We start from the raw sequence: 7,889 nt of genomic DNA on the forward strand, positions 1-7,889 counted from the left end.
AACGGTTTCCTGACTGATTCTCACGAGTACTTCTCTCATGAGAATGTAAGGTGTTTTCTAGGACAACCGTGACGGTGCTATAGCTACAGTTGCTTTTGAAGGTTGATAACAGGTATTTCCCAATATTCAGTTCTCAGTTTTCAGCTCCTCTCTGCCCCCCAGGGCTTCCGTTGCGGTCTAGGGTAACTTCCCTGGCAGCTCAAACTCAGCAATTCTAAAAACAGTTCATTTGGGACTTACTAATCACTGTCTAGTCTGTTTGCAATTCAAGTGGGTCCTTCTCTGCCAGTCTCACCCACCGTTTCCAAGTGGTAAAGTGTTAATCCCAGTAGACAGTACAGGAAAACAAACAAAGGGATACAAGTTTTAGACTTGTTTGCTTCAGCAAACCTGCTTTACAGTTGTTTGGCAACTCAACATGTCTGGTTCATGGAGGACAAGTGTACTGTATTTCATGCATCTGTGTCGGCGGTACACAATCTTCACCGAATACTGCTGCACTGCAAAGTGCTCTAGTTCCAGCAATTATCAGTATAATCAGTTTGTTGAACTGCTCTCAATGTGATGGCTTCCGAAAAGAACAGCCCTTTTTAAAATTTTCCTCCAGTCACTGCTCTTTTGAATCTCTTCTATCCCTTAAGCATTCAGGTGACACCGTGACCCTCTGGTCAATTTCAGTTACTGAACATCAGACCCTGTCAAAGTGTCAATCTCCCGGCTTGAGTGGGACCCTAGATTCTCAGGTTATAAAGGTACAAGTCATGGTTCTGGCTCTCAGACACTTCCTTAGCATCTCTTCAAGGCCTGGCTTCTCTGATGAGGCAGATATCTAACTTTACACTGCTAGAGTTCTTTCTTAGTGGATCCTTGCTTCTCTGGATAACTGGCCCTTGTTTGAAACTTCTTTCATGGGACACATATGGGAAGGCCTGATGGGCCTTGTCCTCTCTGTATGATTTCATGGGAGATCTACTTCCGGCTTGATCTTTACCATCACCTCACTGCCAACACTCAGCAGGATATGAGTCTTCTGGGTGAGGGTCCAGCAAGACAGCCAGAGACCATTTATCTGCCATTGAGTCCCCCTGACTCTTGAGAAACACACATCCTTGCCACACAAAAGGACCAGACTGGAAGCTGCCCCGTGGTCTCTGGTTTCCACCCTGCCATCTCCTTTCAATCGTCTTCCTGTCTTTTGAAATACAGACAAATTAATCAGCAAGAATGCTGCCTAGACAGGTTTGCAAGTAGGGAGTGGAACACCCGCCTCTCCTGCCGGTGCCCCTACTGGTATCAAGGAGAGGTTATCTTAGAGCCTCCCCCACTACATCACTTGCCACCAGAGACTGTGTGTTCCACAAGGCTAGCCACCTCCTTTGATTCCTTCTCCTGCCTTCCTATATAAACTGCGGAGAGGATTGAGAAAATGATTCATGGAAGCCAGGCCAGATCTGAAGCTTTTATTAATCCCTGGAGAACGTGTCTGTCTCTGATTGTGGCATCTTTTGTTAGAAGATGGCGTAAGGTGTTGTTTTCAGCCATGACCTTAGTGCCTCTCTGGGGCTAGAGGAAAGGGCCCACTGAACATCTTTTAGTGGACGCTGTGATGCTCTGTTCAGACCTTTCAGGACTGAAGGACATGTTCCCTGACTTAGAGTATTGCTCTCAGCATCTCTCATTTAAGTCACTCTTCAAAACTTACTCTCAGTTGAAAACTGCTTTCCCCAAAGTCGTGGTCCCTTGGTTGGTGGCGGGGATAGCCCATATGTAACGACTAGTCAATTTAGGGTATAAAGACTTAGGGTATAAAGACCTCTTTCCCTCACCCCAGTTTCGGACAGTTCCACCTCCAAAGCTCCCTGTATTAATATCAACTGTACATAACAAATTACCCCAACAGTTAGTAGTTTAAAGTGGGTCATGAACTTAGGAGCAGCTTCAGTGGGTTATTCTGGCTCAAGGTCTCAGGTAGTAGAAGTCATGACATCAGGGCCACAGTCATCCGAAGACTTGGCTAAGGCTGGAATATCCAAGATGGCTCCCTCACATGGCTGTGGGCTGGAGGCCTCCTCAGGTAGGACTCTCCATAGGCGGCTAGGGAGTTCACACAGCTAACTTCTCCCAGAACTGGTGATCCCACTGGGAGAGCAAGCAGGGAGCTAGAGTGGCTTGTGTGGCCTGACTTCTCTCATTCACATTTATTCTGTCCACTAGAAGAGAGTCACTAAATCCAGCCCATACTAGAAGGAAGGGGAATTGGGCTCTACCTTTGACTCTGTGTGACTCCATGGACTGTAGCCCGCCAGGCTTCTCTGTCCCTGGGATCCTCCAGCAAGAATGCTGGAGTGAGTTGCCATGTCCTCCTCCAGGGGCTCTTCCCCACCCAGGGATTGAACCTGTGGCTCCTGCGTCTCCTGCATTGGCAGGTGGATTCTTTACCACTGTGCCACCTGGAAAGTTTTTTTGTAAAAAATATGTACCACAAAAATATTTGGGGATATAGGAACTTTCCTGGTGGTAGAGTGGAAAAGACTATTGGGTTGTTTGCTTTTTCCATATGGAGCTGTATGAAGTGTTTGTATATTTTGGAGATTAATCAGTTGCTTCATTTGCAAGTATTTTCTCCCATCCTGAGAGTTATCTTTTCATTTTGTTTATGGCTTCCTTTGCTGTGCAAAAGATTTTTAAGTTTAATTAGGTCCCATTTGTTCATTTTTTGTTTTTATATTCATTATTCTTAGAAGGTGGGTCAAAAAAGATCTTGCTGCAATTTATGTCAGAGTGTCCTGCCCATGTTTTCCTCCAAAAGTTTTGTAGTATCCAGCCATACATTTAGATCTTTAATCCATTTTGAGTTTATTTTTATGTATAGTGTTAGGGAGTCTTCTAATTTCACTCCTCTTTTAGAAAAAACACTTAAAATTGTTTAAATTTATTTTCCTTTGGCTGTGCTGAGTCTTTGTAGCTGTGTGGGCTTTTCTTTAGTTGTGACAAGCGGGATCTAATCTCTTGTGGTGTACGATGAGGTGCTTCTCATTGCGGTGTCTTCTCTTGTTCTGGAGCACAGGCTCTAGAGTGCTCAGGCTTAGTCATTGTGGCTCCCAGAATCTACAACTCAGGCTCAGCAGTTGTGGTGCATGGATTTAGTTGCTCTGTGGCATGTGGGATCTTCCCAGACCAGGGATCGAACCCGAGTCTCCTGCATTGGCAGACAGATTCTTTACCACTGAGCCACCACGGAAGCCCCTAATTTCACTTTTTTACGTGTAGCTCTCCAGTTTTCCCAGCAGCGCTTATTGAAGAGACTGTCTTTTCTCCATTGTGTGTTCTTGTTTCCTTTGTCATAGATTAGATGTGTGGGTTTATCTCTGAACTTTCTTTCCTGTTCCAGTGATCTGTATTTCTGTTTTTGTCGGTACAGGGTGGTTTTTAACCCATGCCTCTTTCATCTCAGGTAGAATACTTTAGCAGGAAGGCAAGAGGGATATGAGAATGTGAAGGGAGAAGGTAAGACACTGTCAGTTGAGTTCCAACTGAATAGTGAGACTGATTTTTTTTCCCATCCTCAGTTGAAATGATTGCTAGAAAGCTAAACTGGGTTAATTTATAGAGAAATGAAGGCTGTCACTTTTTTGGCCATTTATATGTTGTGCCTGTAAATTTTCAAACAGCTATATATTAAAAAATCAATAGGCATTTCTACTTAACACCAATAACCAGTTAGAAAATAAAATGAAAATAGGGATTATATTCTCAATGGCAATAAGAATCTAAAATACTTGTAATATACACTTGAGTTACATGAATGAAGCTATAAGGCTGAATTAAGCTATATGTATTTTGAAAAATGGAGAGATGTATTTCTGAATAGGAAATCTAAATACTTTAAAATGTCCAGTCTTATAAAAACTAAATTTTCATTTTATTCATTCCCCTCAATACACTTTTTAATGAGGAAATTTAATGAACCTATGTTAAAATTCTTCTGAAAAAATAATGAACACTAAAAAATGATTTATCTTTTTAAAAAAGTTAATTTTAGGGGGACTTCCCTATCAATCCAGTGGTTAAGACTCTACCCTTCCAATGCAAGAGATTCAGATATGATCCCTGGTCGGGGAACTAAGATCCCACATGCCACATGGCCATTAAGTAAAAAAATAAAAATAAATAAATAGAGCCAAGATATTTTAAAAAGTTAATTTTAGGGAAAAGAGCCCTACTTAGCACAAAACATAATAAAGCTATAAGAGTTAAAACCACATCATTCCGTCATAAGATCTATTGGACAGGATAGCTCAGAATGGATCCCAATATATTAGTTTAATATATTATATACTCTATTAGTATATAATATTTTAATATATAGTAAAAGAGTTATCACAAATTTGTAGAGGCCAGAGGATTATTCAGTAAATGATATTAGGCTAAATAATTTGATATTTATAAGAAAAATTTATTTAGATTTTGCTATCTCCCCATAAGTCCTCTTATCCCATCCTCTCCAAAAAGCCATATCAGGATTAAAGAGCTCAGGAAATGATAAAACAAGTCAGGCATATACATTTTAAAAATATGAAAAATCTGTGTGAGGAAAACTAGTAATATCTTTCAAAAGATTTACCAATAGATTTGAAGGAAGAAAAAAACCTATCATGGGCTTGGATAGGAAGGTTCAACATCACCAAAATGTTAATTTTCTTCTATTTAATTTACAATTTTAAAACAATGCCAATAAAAACACCATTTTCTCTTTATTCCTGGAGCCAGGCAGATTTATTATATAGTTTATTTGTAATAATTAATAATCAAGAATAGCCAGAAAAATCCCGATAAAAAATTAGCAAGTGGGAAGGGCAGACCTAGGCTGTATTTTACAGGTGTTCACACATGTGACTCGCTTTAACTGTAAATAAATAATAAAGCATGAGGTGGGAATTTGGGCCTAAGCCTTAAAAGGCCTGGCAACTTCTCCTTGTAGACTTTGGGATCTCTAGGAACCATAAAAGAAGTCCCAAGACCCTGGTGGAGAGACCACGTTGAGGGGCTACAAGGAGCCCCTGGGCTCTGAGACCAGCCTTCCTGCTGTTCCCCCAAGGGCCCCACAGGTGAACTGCCATCTGACTGCAGCCGTATGAAGACACAAAGCAAGACCAGAGAAAAATCACTCAACTGAGCCTCAGTGAACCCACAGAACTGTAAGAAATAATAAAATAGTTATTATTTTAAGCCGAGAAGTTTTGAGATGGTTTGTGATATAGTATTCAGTTCTGTCACTCAGTCGTGTCTGACTCTTCATGACCCCATGGACTGCAGCACGCCAGGCTTCCCTGTCCATCACCAACTCCCGGAGTTTACTCAAACTCATGTCCATCAAGTTGGTGATGCCATCTAGCCTTCTCATCCTCTGTCATCCCCTTCTCCTCCTGCCTTTAATCTTTCCTAGCATCAGGGTCTTTTCAGATGAGTCAGTTCTTCACATCAGTATTGCATCAGTATTGGCCAAAGTATTGGAGCTTCAGCTTCAGCATGTAATAATAGATGACCAAATCACGTTTAACTTCAGTGAGGAGAAAAGATGGAACAGGGTGGGAAAAACAGGGATTGAAGTTATACCTCTCTGAATGTACCATGGAATGCCATAGAACTTTGACTTTGGGACCATATAAGTGATTTATTTCAGTAAAAAAGAAAAAGAACATTTTAATTCAAAAAGAATTAAACCACACAGAAAAGCTGGAAGATATAACTGAATTTTTAAAACTTTGATATGGTTAGGCTAAGTATGGAGATTGATAGGAGAATATCACGAAAAGAAAAAAAGAATCAATGTAATACATATAAATTTTTACTGGACATGAAGGGAGAAAATCCATAGTAAAATGGAAAGAACATATTGGGAAAGATATGTAACGAATATTATAAGCAAAGATCATATCTTGATGATAAAAGATATATTAATTTTCTATCTATGTAACAGATTACCACACACCTGCTGCTGCTAAGTCACTTCAGTCGTGTCCGACTCTGTGTGACCCCATAGACGGAAGCCCACCAGGCTCCCCATCCCTAGGATTCTCCAGGCAAGAACACTGGAGTGGGTTGCCATTTCCTTCTCCAATGTGTGAAAGTGAAAAGTGAAGTCGCTCAGTCGTGTCCGACCCTTAGCGACCCCATGGACTGCAGCCTACCAGGCTCCTCCATCCATGGGATTTTCTAGGCAAGAATACTGGAGTGGCTTGCCATTGCCTTCTCCGACCACACACCTAGGGACTTGAAATAACACCCGAGTACTAGCTCACAGTTCTGATGGTCATTAAGGTCTGGGTGGACTCAACTGGGCTCTCTGCTCAGAGTCACCCAAGTTTGAAATTCAGGTGTCTGCTAGCCCGAGCTGTTACCTGGAGGCTCTGGAAACATCTACTTCCAGGCTCATTCAGGTTATTGGCCAAATTCAATTCCTTGTGGTTGTTTGACTATGAGCAGGGACCATCGCAGCTCATAGAGGTCTCTTTTTGTTCCTTGCATGGGGACCCCTCCATCTTCAAAGCCAGCAACGGTGCATCGAATCCTTTTCATACTTGGAATCTCTTTGAACTGTTTCTCCTACTAGTTGGAGAAAACTTTCTGCTTTTAAAAGTCTTATGATTCTCAATTAGGCCACCTGGACAATCTATTTTATGTGACATGACTAAAATCTCTTTATTTTAGACATGTAACATAACAACTAGTCCTGGGAGTGATAGTTTATCCTATTCTTAGATTCTACCCCACCCAGAAGAAAGGAAATTAGACAACAGCTAAGGTCACTGGGGGTCATTCTTACAATTTGTACTATCGAATCAATAAGAGCTCTAAAACATAGGATATGAATAACATTTGCAAAAGGGCAAACTAAGTAGTAAGCAGACACATGCAAAAATGTTTAGCTTCAATTAAAAAAACAAATGCTAATAAGAATCTTCCATTTCATAGGTTAATTTCACACAAAAACATTTAATATCGGTAGGTAAGGGGTGAAGCAAAAATCTTCATTTATTTATGATAGCAATGTAAATGGTACAACCCACGTATAAAAAAATATTTTGGCAGTATATACCAATGTTTTTTAAATCTTAATATTCTTTAACCTAGTAATTTGACTCGGAGAAGGCAACGGCAAGCCACTCCAGTCCTCTTGCCTGGAAAATCCCATGGACGGAGGAGCCTGGTAGGCTGCAGTCCATGGGGTCGCTACGAGTCAGACATGACTGAGTGACTTCACTTTCCCTTTTCACTTTCACACATTGGAGAAGGAAATGGCAACCCACTCCAGTGTTCTTGCCTGGAGAATCCCAGGGACGGGGGAGCCTGGTGGGCTGCCGTCTATGGGGTCACACAGAGTCGAACACGACTGAAGTGATTTAGCAGCAGCAGCAGCAGTAATTTGACTGCTATAAACCTGTCTAAAGAAAATCTGAAAATTGAAAGAAATCTTTCACATCACAATATTTACAGCAAGTTGTTAGTAATGAAAAAATTGGAAAAATATTTAATTCACAAAACAGGCATGGTTTCGTAAACTATACCTTCAAATCAGAGAAATTAAAACACGGTTATGCTGAAAGTAGAGTCATTTCTTAGGTTGATAAGAAGTCTGGGTTCCCCAAGGAGGAGAAAGGGGTCTGGGGCTCCCAAAGAGGAGAAAAGGACAATGTTTTTTTCTACATTGCTTTGACTTAATATAACAATGTATCTTGCCTGCCAACATGTTTCTCCTTAACAAGAACCTTCTGACTAATCTTGTTATCTCCAGGCTATGTTGTGGGAGTGGGTCTGGTGAAACCTTTCTATTGTTGGGTCTAATCTTGTTAATTTCAGATGTATGTTGAGGCATGGGTCTGGTAAAA

Source organism: Moschus berezovskii, chromosome 1, assembly GCF_049115385.1.
Source record: "Moschus berezovskii isolate FMDL1 chromosome 1, NW_MosBer_1.0, whole genome shotgun sequence".
Taxonomy (NCBI): Eukaryota; Metazoa; Chordata; class Mammalia; order Artiodactyla; family Moschidae; genus Moschus; species Moschus berezovskii.